Consider the following 18,284-nt stretch of genomic DNA (forward strand, 5'->3'; position numbering starts at 1 on the left):
GTGTGTGTGTGTGTGTGTGTGTGTGTGTGTGTGTGTGTGTGTGTGTGTGTGTGTGTGTGTGTGTGTGTGTGTGTTTCCTCTTTCCCCAGGTTACATGATGTCTGTGTCACTGCTGCTATTTTCACTTCTTGTCTCACTGACTTACAGTTTAATATTTTTGCTTTTCTTTCACTTTCACATATTTTTCTCGTGTATTTTAATTAATCTCTGCCTCCTCCTGCCAGAAATATGTTAATGTGTAATGGAAATCAGAAGGAATTTAAGCCTTTACTAATGTCAGATGGAGGGATTATAATCCCTGCTCTTTGTGGGGGGGCGACCAGCTATAAATAAACATATGGATGCAACAGATCAAGTAATGGTGAACATCCTCCGACAAAACAATAGAGCTTCGAGTCCTTTTTGTTTTTGCAGACAGTTTCTGATCTTCTGATCGCAGCTGGGTGACGGCGCACCGTCATTGTCTTTGCATTAGGATGTCCTATTCTGACCTCTTTGGTCACAGGACTGGTAGAGAGGTTGGATCGTAATGGCAGCAGATGTTTTTAACCTGTAATCTCTGTGAAGTGGCATCTTGGTTAAAGATGCTAACACAACAAACCTCAAAGCAGGCGAGTTTGTCTCTATTTAGAGTGTTTTTTTTTCTTTTCTTCATTTGAACTGAATCAAACTTCTTAGAAGCACAATTGACAGAATGCCAACGCTGGTTCTGGTGAACTACGAGGGAGAAATGAACCCCGCCTCAGTAAAATGCTGATCTGATGGGGCTTTTGGGCGGCTTGATGTTCGGCAGCAGGTTTTCCCAACATCACACACTTGTGTCTGCAGCTGTCGCCGTAAGCATTAAACGCGCACCAGACGCGAAGGCCCCGCGGGGATTCCCTCAGTCCTCGCTCGCTCTCTCTGGGCACGTGTGCAGTGTGAAATGAGTGGAATCGGTGGTATGCATGCTCGGCCCCAAAAGCCTGACGTCTGCACTGCCTGAGTTTATCATCACATTCCTGCAGAGACTCCTTTACAGACGGGGTGGAGAGGAGAGCGGAGCACGGCGGACACTCGAGGGCTATGAAACGTATCAGATGAACGTGGTCCGATTCGTGTTTAGAGGAGAAAAAAGAAAAAAAAAAAGCTGCCAGCTACTTACAGTGACAGCTGTGTAACAGATTGGATAAAGTGGCAGGACAGAGGGTTGTGAGTCAATCTGTGTGTGTGTGTGTGTGTGTGTGTGTGTGTGTGTGTGGTGTTATTAATAATGCAAGAGGCTTGGGGTTCAATTCAGCACTCTGTTACATTTTACAGTAATTCCAGCTTCTCTCATCTGCGTAAGTTTTTGATCATCGCAGCAAAATCCCATTTACAGTAAATCTCCTTAACCAAGACATAACATTTCTGTGAATTCCTGGATCTGTGTGTGTGTGTGTGTGTGTGTGTGTGTGTGTGTTTCATCCCCTGGGCTCCCACTCACGGTAATGAGCTACACAACAGCTTGTTCTGCATTACAGATGAGTCGGTCGTGCCGTCGGCCCTCGGGGCGTCTTCAGGGTGTCGTGTTTAAATAACACTGACCAGGCAATTAATCCCACCGCTAACCACCTGATAAGTAGCTCATTATCTTTGCTAACGCGCACCCCGGGGGAGCAGCGCGAGTGCGTGCGGTCAGAAGGGGCATACTTCAGTGAGTGTCGCAGCCGATAGAGAGGAGAGGCCTCTGGAGCTCCAGGTCCGGGTGAGCGCGCACAAACAAGAGCCGCACCGACGCCGAGCGCCGGCGTCGGAGCAGATTCTGGTTATACAAGACGCCGAGTGGGCAGCTGACTCATCTTCACCTTTGCTGCGCCCTCCTGGCGATGGCACATGGCACTGCTAATTGTCAGTCTGCCTTCAGGCCACTTTATAGTTTTTGTTTTTCCATTATTCACAGTTGAAGCCGATGAAGAAGTGTGGGAGTTAAAGTTGACACGGTTTAATGTTGCAGGGGCTAAATTTGTCTTACTTTTATTTTCCTAATTGCAACTGAGTCGGAGATGCTCCAGACTGGACTCGGGCTGTTTTGTTCACCAGCTTGCTTCTTTGTGTTCAGGGGGTGGAAGTGAGCCTCCTCTTTGTCCTCCTCAGGAAATGACCTTTTAATCTTTAACCTTCAGTCCTCCTGTGTTTAAACGGGCGGGTGCTCTCTGATCATGGCCTGGAAGGTGTCACTTATGCTGTAAAGCTGCGTTGAGTGGGTGGGACTGATGAAGGTAAAGGCGCCTGTTGTTCCTTAATGAACTTATTCTCAATCCCTTTGTGAGAACAGAGCTGCTAATCACTGCAGTTCTCGTTGGAGGAGTGTCTGGTTCTGTGTACTGTTCTTTGCCCCATCTTCATTATCAGTCCTTGTTAAATCTATTGGAATTGCCCTAGGCTCGTATCGCGTTTCCGACCCGAGTTTAGAAGCAGATACCGGTTGTGACACCAAAGCGAAACATCTGTTTGCTGGTCTGGAGCCTCACGCAGCATGTGATGCACGCGCGGCTCCCGCGGGTGCTTATCTCTCGTGTCGGTCGTGACCCGTGACCTGCAGGCTCGGTCGTGCTCAGCCCACGGCACCTGATAGCGAGCCATCAGTCATTGCGAAGGAGGAAGTGGTGGAATGGGGCCTCGCTTATCAGGCCGAGCAGCGCGGCCCCCCCCGGAAACCACAGGGGTCGCGGGGAGACGCCGGCCTTCCGGCCGCACCGGCGGCCGCTTCCTGCGTGTCACTCTTTCTCTCCGCCGGTGCGTTTCTCACGGACAGCTGTGTCACGTACGTGCGACGCGACAGATGCGCGCAGGTTCGTGCAGCTGCGCCTTCACCTGTTGGATGAGAGTTAATGACTGTCGCCGGTGGCCCGGCTAATAAAGGGGCCGTTCGGGGGCCGGAGCGGGAGGTCGGCCCCGCTCCGACACACGCAGGCTGCAGTCGGCGGCTGCTGCGCTGCTTGACACGCTGACCTGTTTTTTCCAGGAATATGTAGTCGCTTGACATTGCAGCGCTGCTGTTTTAATCCACAGGAACGTTTAATGTACATTTGTCATAGATGTCGATTCATATGCAAAAGTAGTTTATTCAGTATTATGTTCGTTACTGTGTTTGACTGGGTGATTTCAGCCTGGCTCAGTGTCTGATTGCTGCCCAGCTGCCGAGCTGCAGGTTACGAAGGGGCTAATGACAAGCTTTGTTCTTCAAAACCACTCTTTCCCCCTCTTTCGTCTCATGCTGCCCTGTGCGGAGCGCGCGCAGGTTCACGCCCCGAGGCTACGCTACCGAGGCATCTGGGAAGCACAAGAAGGTGAACCCTGGACAAAGAAAAAAAGAGAACGAGAGAATGGAAATGAAGGGGTTGAAGCGAGCATTAGGAGGCGAAGAGGAGAAGAGGAGAAGAGGGAGAAGAAGAAACGCGAGCGGTGAAGGAGAGATGAAAAGAGACGTGAGGACGGGTTTTTGATGTGGTTCCGACGGCTTAGAAGCGATGGCGCTGCACCCGCTGAACTCTGCTGGGAAAACTCGCCTTTAAAGCGGAATCATGAGGAGGACAACCGGGTACACGCTGCAGTGCAGTGTCACACAAATGTCTAACGCATGCCTACGCATGGTAACATTAAATCCTGTGGAAACGGCGGTCCGATGGGAAGATGCCGGACTTATAAGGGTGGAAACAACAAAACCGACGGCGTCAGAGCCTCGTGGCAGCAGCTCAGCGAGAGATAGAGGACACTGAAGATTACTCCCCATCGCCCATCTCCCCTTTCTTCTGCGCTCACCTTGCTTTTGCTAAACAGTCCTCTTTGTCTGCAAACATTAAAGCGAAGCCCTCCTCAGATCTTCACATCTCGCTTTAGATGTCGGCGAGTTCAACTCGTGTGTGTCGTCCGTGCACCCTCTCGGAGCTCGGCGGCTGGAGAGAGGAGGCTGCTAATCACCCTGTCACCTCCACAGTCCTCCTGCACACACACTAACTCTGAAATCCCCCCCGAAGTACAATGTAGTGAACAATGGTGCGGGCACAGTGGCAGCCCCACCTTCCTCACCTTTAATCCAGCCTGTGTGTGCTGCACGGCAGCTTGCGTGTGTGCGTGCGTGTATATCCCTGATCAGGGTATCCATATGCTGGCTCCTTTTGAACTCATTAATCAGGGATTAAAATTGGTGACGACCGCCCCCCCAACACACACGCAAACACACTCACTCTGAACTGGAATGTAAGCATTTAGGCCTTAGCTAGAAACAGAGGTGGAGCGGCGTGTGTGTATATGCTCAGAAAGATGGAGTGAGTCATAATAGAGAAATGACAAAGGAATATTGAACTTTCACTTTAACTTTCAACATAGCGTTTACATATCAAAATGCCCGGAGTCTAAATATAACCATGTTCGAAAAATGCCCAAATGGGATAGTTGGAACTTTCCTATAAGTTGTTATCGGCCGATGGATTTCCCCCACCTTGCTGCACCTCCTCCAAAAGCAACTCGAAACCTCCGCTGCAGTTGGACTTCCTGCTGAGCCAAAGGTCAGGAGCACACTGTTTCCCAGTCCTTTATCTGCACAGTCATTATGACAGCGAGCGACCACGTCAGCAGCGCCAGCACTGCCTCTCGGTCTCCTGACTCCTGTAATCGTAGCGATGCCGAGGGAGCCTGAGCTCTGTAATAACAACAGTCCTGCTCCCATTGTTTATGGCTCGCGCGCTCTATTCTTAGAGCTGCAGCGCCGTTTTTAGCCGCGGCAGCACAAATGGATCGAGCAAATCACAAGGTCTTTATTGTGTTTCGGGCAAAAAAAAGCCGAGTGATGTCATGAGTGAGGCAGAGGTGAAGCAAGGAAGTAAACACGACTATTTGCAGCTCATGGCGTCTATTTTGGGAATCGGTGAATCCAGTGAAGGGCGTGTTTCACGGGGGAAAAATAAAAATGCCACCATTCAATAATCACGCTGCAGTAAAATGTGTTTTCCTGCAGCTGTATGTAGATCTAGATAATATGTAATAAGCCAATAATAATAAACAGAAGGTGTTAAGATGTAGAATTATTAATTTGCTGACTGCTTTTCAACCTCCATCTGTTATCTGTTACTGAAAGGCTTAAGTGGCCATTCATAACTCGAGCGCCGTATTTGTCATCGATTCACTTTCCCCACCCACCCTTTCGCTGAATTCTGGAATTCAAACTGGCAACTCCGAAGCATTAATTGTAATTGTAGATAAACGAGAGTCATAACGCTCCGGGGCCTTTAGTCACATGCAAAACAGCCACGACGGAGCGGCATCGCTTTGTCTCCGTTTGCATCACGGCCCATTGTGTGACGCAGACGGGCCTCGTGCGAGCGCCGCTGTCACCACTCTGCTTGGCTGTAATTGCAATTTCACTTTCGGGCGCTCTAGGGTTGTTCAGCATGTCAGAGCTGCAGGCGCAGCTATAAAAGGAAACAGCTGATCACACACGGGTTTGCAAATAGTACAGCTTTGAGAGCGGAGCGTTCTCAGAAGCGCTCATGTAGCAACTTGATTTTCCCCCTCGGAGCAGCGGCGCTCTCACAATGACACGTCTCCCGTACGGCCTGAAAAGCACCGGAGTGTTTGGGTTTGTGCACGCATGTCGCCTTTGCACGTGCTCAGACAATAGACATGATGGTTGGGACAGACATGTACCGGTCTGTGCATGACCTTGTTAGCGCTGAGTGTAAAAATAAAGCCGACATCCTTTTTATGTGGCGAGTTCCAAAACACCTTTTGTTTGCAGAAACTACATAGGAAATCTAAAACCATGCGATTATCTTTTTTATGGCTGAAACCATGTGGCTTTCTTCTACTAGTTTCTTCTACAGTTTGACTTGCACTGCAGGCTTTTATCACTGTAAAACATCAATGCGGAAAATCCTAGTAATCATTAAGTAGTAGTAAGTATTTTTAAACATTTCGAGCTTTTATAATATCATATTTTCAGTTGCATCATTTTCATGCACTACTTCTTCTTGAGGCTGTGCAGCTGCTCTGCACTAATGCAACGTGATTAAAGGTGCGAATGCGCGCGCAGTTGTGCACCATCTATCACATAAACAAATCACTGTAGATCAAGGCTCATGCCCCCGTGTCTCCAGTGCACAGTGCAGCTGCTGTGGCTTGCCTTTGAACCGCCTCAAAAGACAATTCAGCATCTAAAAGCCCCTCCTCTCTCTAATTACAGAGCCTGTGTATTATAGGGCAGACGTAGGATGCCTAGATTTCTACTCCGCCAGTGCTTTGTAGAAGCTGGCTTGAAACGGGAGCTATTCAGCCTGGCCTCGATTACCCCGCTACTGAAGCTACTGTCCTAAACCCGGCTTTAAACGTGCCACTTGGCGAGGAGCGTTTTACTGCGTACAGCAAAGTGCACGGGTGTAATTGCAGGGCGGGGGCGTGCAGGAGAAGTTTCACCACCACTGCTTTTATCTTTTTTTGTTATTAAATGTAATCCATGCAAGGCCGAGGCAGAGCTGTACTTTACTATTAGGCCTGTGTCACAATCCCAAAGTTGTCTGCGGAAGAGGACGAGTGGAAAACTACTGCAGTCCGGCCTGACATTCAATCTGCTTACGTGTGTTGTTTTGATTGGGACGCCTTGAGTAATTCAAACGCACGTTGACATCGCAGACTTCCCACCCTTCCACAAAGGTGCAGATGTAGGCTGAGATAGCTGGGTCAGTACGTAACTGTTCGACTGACCTGCTTCCACGTTCAGGTGAATCCAAATTGTATACAAGCGGCCAATTTGACCCAGATCCGCGGAGACGAGAAGCGTGCATGTGTGTCACCCAAAATAGAGGCGCCGCAGCAGACGAGGATCGATTAGCACTAGTAAATAGAACGATGCCTTGCTTATGTGCACATCCGGCGCAAGACGAGAGCAAAAATGTTGAGTGAGTCATTCTGCAGCATTGTGTAGTTTTTAAAAAAAAAAATTTTTTTGATGAGAATGTGGATCGAAACCACTGGGGAAGCAGATTTCATATTGATACAGAATACAGGTTAGAGTGATTAGTCATACACAACCTGATGATGGATGGGTGAATATGTAGGGTGCAAGTCAGAGGAGAGAGAGAAAATATCACACCCACACATACAGACCCACACACGAACACATCCATGCTCAAACGTGTGGGAAGTTTGAAAAAGAGGCTGTGCAAGGTGTGTGTGTGTGTGTGATCTGTGGTGCATGTTACATGCATTAGCTTAGCTTAGCCTAGTGTGTGTGTGTGTGTGTGTGTGTGTGTGAAAGTATATCTGGGAAGGGAAAAGGAAGTGTTTCAGAGGGAAGTGGATTAACAGCAGGATGCAAGCGAGACGCTCTAAACAGCAGCCTCATACGCCCGGCTGCAGCCGAACAATACACGTGGGCATGAGCGAGAGGGAGCAGACGATGAGGCCTGAACCAAAGAGACACAAACAGTGAGAGGAAGTGAAGTTGGTCACCATCACTGCTGCATGTGTGATCATTCGTGCTTCCCTACAGCCACAGTCCTTGTGTTGTCTTCAGTCCCGGTCACATTATGCACAAAGCTGCACAAGAAAAGTCTCCAGTTTAGCCTCGAGCAAGAAATGAGTTCCGACCTCTTTAACTGAGCATCTTTTGCCATTATTGTGGTAGTGAGTGAAACTGGGAGACAGCTCGCTTTCCCACAACAACACTGAGGTCTCCTAAAACCGAGCAGCTGCTGTCTGCTGTGCCCTTTACACCCACAAGGCCATGAACCATGGAGCCGATTTCTGTGTGTCGTGATTCCTTGATTGCAATTTCAGGAATTAATATGACAGGAGCTAAAACTGCAGCACTGCTTGGGGAACGTGCTGGAAAGCTCTTTAATACACGGTGAGCTGAACAAAGCTGATTCAACAAGCCTTTAATTTATAATTTAATTTATGCACACGCACAAGTGTGACATGTTGGACATGCACAGAAATGCATGGCAGTTTGAGAGACGCTCTTTTCCAAAAACGCGAGCCGGTTTCCGAACGTTTTTTTATCTACAGAGACCATTATTAGCAGTGAGAGCTCCCTGCTCCTATTTTAGCACCAGGTGAGGATTAGCTCCTGCCACTGCTCAGAACGAACCAGAGAGCGCTAGGTGCTCCTGGAGTTACCAATCAAGTGAATACGGTGGATTAGCCCAGGACGGCCCAGAAAGCACGAATGTAGGGCAGCCAGATAAGGAGCGTGTGCTACTTTAAGTGGATGAGAACAACGTACTGTAAATAATCCTTAAGATGTTGATCTCCGTGTAGCTTTTGTCCTGGGAGATTTTTGCTGACCAGCTCTGGAAATGTCTATTCTTGGCCTCTTGGTTCCTTTTTAAAGTGACTATTCCTTCTATTTCCAGCCGGACACATCTCGTGGTTTCCATCTGTGGCCGTTGGCGCGTCTAAAAGCAGCGCGACCTGAACCCGCTTGTCCCATCGTAATCTCCTTCACTTAGGCCCTGGGATAATCTCATGTGGCTGCGGTTATGCAGCAGAAGTCATGCTGCAAAGACATCACTGACCCGCGTCTCACTTCAGCCCGTGTTAAGAGACGTAACAGAGACAACAACCCGCAAAACTCCTTAAACAGACACAACGTAGCTGGTAACAACAACTGAAAGTGCTGATTGAAGGTGTTGTAAGCTGCAGTGTTTGGGCGCAGCCTCCGAAATGACAGGCTGGGCCTGTGGCAGTTATCATCTGTTTGGCTGAATGAGTGTCTGTCTGAATCCCTTCCTATTTAAAAATCAAGTTTTGAGCTTCAGCACTGCTCAGACGTGATGAATGTGTCATTTACAGATACTCCTATGAATGTTTTTCTGTCTTTTGACTCATATTATGGGAACCTCTGAAGGGTGGAGATCGGTTTGTTTCACACAGAAATGTGAGCGAGACCTGGAGTAAAAGGGACGGACTCATTTTTGAAGTTTATCTGTTTCGGTTCCTCTACTCATCCCTGTATGTCGCAGTGAAATCTGACCCTGCAGTGATAGCGTTAGGAGCGTGTGTGTGTGTGTGTGTGTGCGTGTGAACCATCTGTCTGAGGGTGTGTGTGTGTGTGTGTGTGTATCTGCATGTCTACTTGAGAGCAGTCTGTTTGCGGGTGTGTGAGGAGAGTCAGTTCCAGCGTTGGACTCGTATGTGCCAGACTCCTGACCTGATCGCCCGGTTTCTAAAATCCCCCCCCCCCCCAAAAAAAAAAAAACATTCTGGCCAAACACAGATGCAAACGCTTCACTGCCTCGTTCACCAATAAACATCGTTCCTCAGCGAGCACGGCTGAAAGCCATAGAATTAGGCCTCTTTGTTCTAAATTAAGTAGTGAGAAATAAACAGGGACATGCACGCACACGACAGACACGCACTGCAGATACTCCGGACCCTTTCATGTCCACCCACACACGCAAACAACGCGGAAAAGACCGACACATGGAAAAACCCCCCCGATCTGAGCTGCGGTGATAAAGGGCCTGAGCTGTGCACTCAGGTTGTCAGGTCCTTTTTAATAGACTGACAGGGACCTTACACAACCCAGCCTGTCTGTTTACAGCCGGGGCCGGAGCGCTGGAGGCTCCACACAAAGGCCTGCGCGGCTTTCTATTTCTCTGCTGCCGTCTGTGGTGGATGACGAGATGAAGAACCAGCGTTAATGGGATTATGGAGTCTTTCCACCTGCCACAGCGTTATTGGCGAAAAAAAAAAAAAAAAGCGGTGTCTCTTTTAAGTCTGCAGATCCGCTCTCGCAGCCTTAAAAGTCCATTTCATTAGCTTGGAGGGGCAGCTGAGACCACGACGAGGACAAGGAGAGAGGTGTCCTCACTTCCCTGTGTGCGACAAGGAGATTACAGGAGGGAGAAAATGGAGCGAGGAGGATTAAATGCAACAAATGATATTATTGGTTTGTTGCAGAGAAACCCATTAGCAACAAAGTAGCTTGCTCGCGTTGCCGGGCTTTTTCTCGCGTACATCTGAGGTGAGAGAGGTTCAAGCAGCGGGCGGAGGATCTTTCTGCACAGAGGTTGTTTCGGTTTGTCGTCGCGCACGGATTTTCTGTGTGTGTGTGTGTGTGTGTGTGGGTGCTCCAGTCTGCGGTTGACATCAGGGCCACCTGCAGTCGTGTGTGGGTGGAGACAGACCCCAAGCGCTCGTCATGCCACCCGACCGGCCCGTGAGAACCAAAACCCGAGGAAAGTGAACTGGAATCCTGCGTGGTGGCGCCGCCGCCACATGACGACCAGACGAAGCGCCCCGCGCCCACGGGCGCGCGGGGACCCCGGCGGCTTCGCCGAGTCCCAGCCTGTCCAGCTTGCACGCCGGCTGAAACGCCACAGCCACCACTTCAAAGGTGTCTAGTAAATGCGACGGAGGAGTTCAAAAGGAAAGCCCGAATGGCCCGTTTTGAGTAAATAAAAGCCCGTCCAACACCTGCACGCAGAGGCGAGTGGCCCTTTCTCCATGTGGGTGTAACAATAACATTCAGTAGTACTTGGAAACGAGGTCAAGCTCTGATCTGGGAGGTAAATAAGCTGCATGTTTACTATCATGGCTTCTTTCATTGATTGCGTTACTAATCCTAATAGAGCTGCGTGTGCTGCCTCTTAAGACAAATGAAGAACGAAGGCGTCCCTGTATTTACAGTGATACAGAGATTCCCTGTAACGTATGGCGCGGCGGCCACATGAAAGGACTCAACAACAGCGAGACTGGGAACAAAGGGTGGCGAGCAGAGACAAAACAGTGGAAAGAAGACGGGAGAGGCGGCGAGCCAGGGAGCTCAGGAATGAGGGGAATGCCCGGAACTCGGTCTCAGCATCCAGGCTCGTGATGCACGCTGTTTGGAGTTACTGGAACTTTCCTGGAGCCTGTTCTGGAGAATGAGGTTAAAGCCTGGCAGCTCGCTCTGACATGAAGCCAAGAAATATTTTCGGAACGCGCATGTGACTTTCTTTTCGGTTGCAGGAAGATGCTTCTCGTCAGAAGGCCGCCTGCTTTGGCTGCTCACGTCGGATCCGCGTTTCTTTGGCTGGGAGCTGCAGGAAGCCAGGAGAAGTTGCACCCAGTACCGGTGGAATGGGCCTTTCTGTCCTCCGGCGCTTGCGTCATCTTCTTCTCTGTCTGCTAAGCCCTGAGACAAAGGGCTTTCCTGTCAGTCAGATAATCGGCAAACATCACACCCGCTTCCTCCTCCCACCAGGCCCGGCGGCTGCAGGGCAGAGGCCTGACGTGCTGACAGACCCACGGCCGGTCCTCGCTTTTCTTTGGGGGCTGTTGTGACGAGGCGCAAGCCGACTCTTGAGCCGAGTCAGTGAAGGCTGTGATGAGCAGACGGGTCAGAGATCATCACAGTCCATTAGAGGGGTCGAGCCGGCGGTGACCTGTGTGACTGCACAAACACCCCCGTGTGCACGTACGGACGCTAGTGAGACTGGCTCTGAGTCTGAAAGTGAGTCAGAACAATAGCAATGGCAACATCAGCATTGCACTGATCAATAACATAACTTCAAGCTGCATTAAGTAAATGTAATTATGTGCATGAGTGGGTCTAAACAGCTGCACTGTAAGAAGTACAGTACGTGTGTGGGCGTGTGTGTGTTAGCGATGTGAGGCAAACAGAAACCAGGTCACTGCACTGGGGGGGATTCCTCTGCAGGAGGAAACTCCACTCTGCTCGGTTTTCTCCCTGCACAATACATCATGGGCGCAAACGACCCAGGGCTGTTCACAAGTCGCAAGAGAGATCCCACATGTCGCGAAAACTGAAAACTTCCATGAGCAAACGTCACCGGCGCCTATCAAGTGCAAGACAAGGGGCTTTGTTCTGATTATCGCCAGGTAGTCTGCTTTCATGGCGAAGGATGAGTGACGATAAACGCTGCGGAGGCTCGCCACAGGCGGCCACACACGCTGCGGAGCCCACATACACACACCTACCCGCCGCCCGCGCACACACGGGCTGACGGCAGCCCAGAGAGAAGGAGCCGTGAGTCATGAGCCTTCACTGCTGCGAGGTTCTGTCCCTCGCGCTCAACTCTGCACCATGTGGTCTGGACACGTTTGAAGATGCACTTTACACATTCTGACTCAACCCCCTTCTCCGTCAAGAAAAGGTCACATTAGCAGCTCATAACGGCACCAATTAGGACCTGGATAGAATGACGGGAGGAGCGGGCAGATGTGAAGATGTGACGGCCGCTGCATGAGTGGAGAGCGGATAAGATCAAAAGGTCAGCGCTTTTATGTAGGACACCGTTGTTGACACGACGGGGGGAACGGTTTGATTTCAATCAGAAAGGTTTGGAATTTTACAGTTGTAGTCACTTTAAGCTGATATGACTGCACCTCTACTGTACAATAGCGAAGAAAACCTTCAAAATGTCACCTGAAGACAACAAAGCACCAAAATATTTCAAATATAACAAGAGGAGCAAGACAAATTGCTGTCATTTTTGCATGTTCTAAGATCAATAGGTGATATAAATAAATCTGCATGATTATTTGCAGTTTGGTCAATTTCACTTCATTTCGAATATTATTATTACTGCAGTAATTGATTCGAGGCTCAGTCAAGAGGAGCGAAACAGACACTGACCACGTTGAATGGCATCTCTCCATTGAGCTCCATTGAGCAGTTGCCGTGGTGACGAAGACGGGCATTGTGCATCATGAAGCCCGCGATGGGCTAAGTTGTGGCGCAGAGCGCCGGCTGCCTCCTCAAAGCACTGAAGGCCAAACTGCTCATCGTTGCACCACTCAGCCCGGCTCTCTGTTCTCTGCCGTGTTTCGCTCGACTGTATCGCGTTGCTGCTGTGTCCTTTTTTTTTTCTCCTCTCACCCTGACTCACCGCTCCCTGGGGTAATGGGGGGGGCAACGGTGAATCATTCCTGGGGGTACGACGCGGGGCTCGCGAGTGCGCACACAATGCGCCGCGCGGCTGCCTGCGTGATTCATCCGTGTGGGCTGTGAAACCCGAGGAGTGGGCAAAGGAGGGGAGGTGCAATGAAAACAATGCAGGGGAGAGACCCTCGCTGCCTCTCCTCCTCCTGTCCTTGGTGAGATGCAACAGCTGCAGCCGCCTCCCAGCGCCAACCTGCAGCAGCCACAATAAGAGGGACGGTACCGACGATCGGATCCACTTTGTGTCGGGGCGTTTCCTTCAAGCTTTGCTTTTATCCGTTTGTCTACTATTGGGCCCGGTCTGTGCAGGGTTAATGTGTCTTTATGGGACAGCTGCCTCCATCTTACAGAGCCCAGGGGACAGGTCTCTGTTTTGAAAATGTGCTACCTCTGACCCAGTGACCTGTCAGCAGGCTACTGTTGGACCCTCCACACGGTCCAGTTTGGATTTGTATCTGCCAGCACCGGAATATTAGCGTGAATGAAAGTACTCAGGCGTCTCGGACCTGAACCTGAAGTGATTTGAATGATTTCTGTCCTTTGCATTGTGCATTGTGGTGTTTTTTGTTACCATATAAACCGTTTACATGGCCACTATATCTATTAAAAAAAAACATGGAATAGGAAAAACAATGAGCCGAGCAGCAGCTTAATAGAAATTCCAACTACCCTCAACTCCTGCGTCTGGTTTTGTGTATTTTCTTTTCGAAGTCGAGTGCTTCTTCCGAATGTGGGAGGAAACCAGCTTACGGCAGATAAAAACCACTCTACATCATGCCGAGCATCACACATTTGTGACGTGGTGGCACAAACCACAGGGCCTTTTCTCTTTCTTTTTTTTTTTTTTCCTGCACAGCTTTCGGGCCCCCTAGCGTGATGAGCTGGAACACGGTCCGGTCCAAACAGAATCCAGTCGCTGCTGCTGCAAAAAAAAAAAACACCATGCATGCGTCAAATATGTGGGCATTAGGAGTGCATGTTCTCCACTCACCCAAATAAAACACAGGTCAAGCCTCTGAATAGGTCACAGCAATATAACGGCAATAAAGAAAAGTTGGCTGCCGACAGTTTTACAGCGGATCTCTCGTTCATGAAAATGAGCAATATCACAATGTTCTCTCGCCTCGGATGCAATTTGTCATGCGTTTATTGAAACAACATGACCTGTCTTAATAAAGCATCCATTCAACATGTGTTACAGGCACATGGCTCCAAGACAGTCCGTTCCACTTGGTTGCTATTTTGAGAGTCCCTCCCTGTAAATCGGTATAAAAAAATAAAAAGAAGTCATGTGAATTCACAGGGACAAGTAATATGTTGTAGTTGAGTCATTGCCTCCAATACAGAGCTGGGAAATAATGGCGTTCTTCAATTCTTTCACGGTTATTGCTGTTGAAAAAGCTAAAAATAGTCGTTCTCGTCATCACTTAAACTAGCCAAACAAATATAGCCTCTTGGAGCCGGAGGCATGGCGAATGTGCTGCTGGTAATATTTAGTTGTTACAGTAATAGCCGTTGAGCACATAAAAGCAATGGCTGTGTGCTTTTACTGAAACAATTCGCGAGCTGCGTGCATTAGAGGGAGGAGAAACACAACCTCGCGGCCGCTTCCTAACAGCTATCGATCTCCTTCCCGAGGACCGGCGTGCCTCGCGGGGAAGCGCGCGCACGGCCCTCCAGCCGCGTCTGCGCGTGCGCGACCACTCGACGGGGAGCTGACACGTTGTTAGCGCAGCCTCGTGCTCGCTCCTCTCTGGGTCAGAATGTCCTGCACCGTCTTTGTTCCGCTTATCCCGCCCGCCTCCCCGAATGCCCCCCCCCCCGCGGTTCCTCTTTACACCTGCACACGGCGCAGTCAGCGCCGTGCGCGTGTGTGTGCGCGCGCGCGTGGTTTACAAACGCCAGCGTGTAAACGGCGCGCAGCGGCGAAAGCCCACCCGTGTCAGCTCTGAGTCAGTGAACCCGTCCCACTCACTGTGTGAAGGAGGTGAAAGTATCTGGTGTGTGTGTGTGTGTGTGTGTGTGTGTGTGTGTGTGTGTGTGTGTGTGTGTGTGTGTGTGTGTGTGAGAGAGGGGGGGGCGACAAGATAGATATGATAGCAAAACCTAGTGTTTACTGTAAAACGGAGCCCTGCATCAGTGAAAAGGTCACTGACGACTCAAATCACAGGGCTCATCTCTGTTTTCAATTCCAAGTAAAACGAGCCTCAGAGAATCACCTGCACATCTGCAGCATGTACCGGCTAATGGCCAATGATTAAACCTGCGAGTGATACTAGAAACAGGACGGCGCCGAGAGCCAGCGATGGGGAACGCTGAGAGTTTCCCCTCTGAGGCCCCAGCGACTGCAGTGGATGAATGGGAACGATCCCTATGCACCCCCCCCCCCCCCCGGTTCCCCCTGGATAAATGCTGGAAAAGGTACAGTTTCTATCTGTTCCTTTTTAAGAAGCCACTGTCTGTGCTCCACTGTGTGCAGTCCTTTAACCAATAAAAGCAGTGGGAAAGATCCGAGTTGTGTTCCGAGAAGAAACGAGCTCCTGATGTGAGTGTGTCACAAGTGTTTCACAATGACCTTTTAAGGTTAGATTGGATTTTAGACCTCCTGCTGTGGGCTGTTCCCAAATGTTCAGTCAACAATAAAAAGCACAGAACTTTGGTTCACGGATGCCCCGCGAAACTGTGCGAAATAGGTAAACAATTAGCTCGCAGGGATAGATCAACCCAGAGCTCCCGTCAGAACAGGAGGAGCTGCAGCTGCAGGAGAAACCACCACATGTTGTACTGGGAAAGTCTAAGTCACCGTTTGTCCAAATTGAAGTTGAATTTATTTATTGCTTCCTTATTTAGTTTCGCCGGCCGCCAGCTGCTCCAAACATGGGCCGGGCCTCTCCGCCAGCCAAGTGGTCAGCAGGCCCGTGATGTCACAGCGCGGCATGTTCCCGACCCGGCGCTGGCCCGCGCCGGCATTCCACCGCCTGCTAATGCCACATGACCCCGGCGGCGAGGCCGCGGGGATCTGGACCTGGAACACGGCGGCCCGTCTCACGCCGTGACAGCACCCGGTGTTCTCTGCCCCCGTCTACCCGGTCAGGTGACAGCGTGTGAAGAGGCCCGGTTCAGTGGGGTCACGCCTGGCCCTGTCCTGGACTGATTGATTTAAAAAAAAAAAAAAAAAAAAAATCATGCATCAGATGCATCGGCCTTATTTTAAACTTAGCATAAACAGAAAACTTCTCCATTCAAACCAATGCAGCACAAAAAAGGCTGAGCTACAAGCTAGGCTAACAAGCTACAAACAGCCTTTATGCATTATGTCACATAGGGAGCTGTAACAATAACAGTTACCAATAAAATGTTCTGAACACTCATGTTCCAGAAAGCACTGTTGCCTTAAGTGACCTCTGCCTGATGACCAAGCGAATGCTGCCATCTGCTGGTCACAGTGAGTAACTTCACCCAAAACACTGAAGCTGCCTCATCACGATGGCGCCTCGGACCACTTTACACTGTGGCAACGCGCTAACTGCCTTCGGTGGGAAGGAGCCCGCTCGCGTCTGAGCGCAGCCAGCGCTTTTTCCGGGAAGCGAGGGCCCCGGCCCGCGCTTCTCGTAATGGCGCCCTCCGCAGCACCAAGGGGGATGATTGAAGCCGTTCATCCCGCTGCCGCTGACACGCGGCTTCCCAGCAGCCCCCTGGCCTCCCGGCCCCGCCGTGCGTCCCTTTATGGCCGGCTGCTGACTCCGGAGCAGCCAATGGCGAAGCCGCGCAGCATCTTCCTCCGCGTGGCCTGACATTTCCGGCTCGGCCTCCTCCCCATCAGCGTTATTGGAATGGATGCAGTTTTTTTTTTTTTTTTTTTTTATATCAGGAAACAGACACTCTGCTCGTAAGGTGTCCGGTTTCGTTTGGGCATTGGATTATGAGGACGGCGCATTTATCAAACCGAGGCATTTGCACCGCGTTCGCAGCCTAATAGTTCCTGTCATCGCGTCTTGTTCAGAATACGCATGCTTTCTGGTAAATTGAAGCCTCTGTCGGAACCCTCAGAGAAGCAGGACTTCCCTTCCCTTTCCCACTCTGCAGAATCAGTGGGAGCCCAGTGCTTGTTTTCACGTAGCATTTCTTATATTTCCCTTTCCTGAGTATCCAGCTCTTGCAGGGTTTTTAATGAATTATTCATGCAGGTTTAGGGGGCACGCTCACAGCTCCTGCAACTCATCCACGGGCTGTGCTAAGAGGCTGTGGCTTCATGTTAACACCTTTATGCTGAGCTTGCAGGTTTTCCTTTGCATCGTCCGTTTGCTCTCGTCCAATCAGGGCTGAGACAGGTCCAGCATCCCTACGATCAGTAGGAGCCAGTCAGGAGGCTTCTCCCCCTATAAGCTAATACTGTCTGTTGATTATGTTACTGTAATTTAAGGACCAGCCCATCATGTGTTATATAACCTACATTGATCCCACAAAAAAAACCTGTGCGAGTGGATATTAAGATGATAAGTAAGAGCCCTACACATCTCTAAGGAGTTGTGAAATTGTGCTTTTCCTTCTGATCGTCCCCTTTCAGTCTGGAAACACAGCAAAGAACATTATTCAACATTGGGACATTTAGCCTTAAACGAACTAACAATAGCAGAAATCATCATGGCCCCGTGGTTGCCTTTAAAATGTGTGTGCACTGCTTGTTCTTAAACGTGCTGAGTGGTAATTATGCAGTTTGCAAAGCTTTCATTTTGATTTGTTTAATTGACTTAATACAAGACATTTCCCAGAGATTACGTTAATTTCCCCGCTCAAACATCCTCACGGGCTCAAACTTAACGCATCTTAATCCTTGAACCAAGTGTTAACGTTTACACAAGGCTACAGTAGACTGTCACACTCGCTCCAGCGGCGTGTTAGCGCCCCCTAGTGGCGTCAGACCCACGTTGATTTTCCTAGCGCCTGAAAGTACAGTAGCTTTGTCAAACTTAATAAAAAATGTTTTTGAGTTCTCATGTATCAGCGGGCCAAGTTTAAAATTTGTGGTGAATGAACTTACATAGTGTCCTGTTTCAGGGTGCGTGTGTGTGTGTGTGTGTGTGTTCGTCTGCCTCATTTATTACGTTAAAGAAATCATCTCCTGGTGTTGAGGTTATTAGCATGAGAATCCACGGGAAATGATCTTTGCCAAACCCAAGATGGGAAGCTCATTCGGGGACTAGTGCACTTGGTAAAACAGCTTAGGCTCCAAAATCATCTAAACGCACAAAGAGGCATCTGCAGATGCCCGGACACCAAGAATAACATGAGAGTGATAATATGTGTGCTGGCAGGAGGCGTCAGTAGACATGCTGGCTAATGGGCCATGTGCTGCAGTACTATGTGAATCGCTGGC

The 18,284-nt window shown here is 49.8% G+C and overlaps 3 long non-coding RNA genes across 3 annotated transcripts in view; 2 read left to right on the forward strand and 1 right to left on the reverse strand.

Annotated features, from left to right (window-relative positions):
- The window catches only part of LOC114863141 (uncharacterized), a 31,820-nt gene extending 15,542 nt beyond the window's left edge, over nucleotides 1-16,278 (forward strand). Inside the window, exon 3 of the long non-coding RNA XR_003787109.3 lies at nucleotides 15,758-16,278. This is a non-coding gene — a long non-coding RNA (uncharacterized LOC114863141). The remainder of the gene's footprint in view (nucleotides 1-15,757) is intronic.
- LOC114863142 (uncharacterized) lies at nucleotides 10,105-11,662 on the forward strand. Its single transcript, XR_008695682.1, has 2 exons — nucleotides 10,105-10,891; nucleotides 10,972-11,662. It is a non-coding gene; the product is annotated as an uncharacterized LOC114863142 (long non-coding RNA).
- On the reverse strand, nucleotides 11,021-14,670 carry LOC129604637 (uncharacterized). The gene is made up of 2 exons (XR_008695684.1): nucleotides 13,577-14,670; nucleotides 11,021-11,449 (listed from the first exon to the last, which is right to left on the reverse strand). It is a non-coding gene; the product is annotated as an uncharacterized LOC129604637 (long non-coding RNA).
- Nucleotides 16,279-18,284: the final 2,006 nt, after the last annotated feature.

The sequence above is a fragment of the Betta splendens genome, chromosome 9 (assembly GCF_900634795.4).
Source record: "Betta splendens chromosome 9, fBetSpl5.4, whole genome shotgun sequence".
Lineage (NCBI taxonomy): Eukaryota > Metazoa > Chordata > Actinopteri > Anabantiformes > Osphronemidae > Betta > Betta splendens.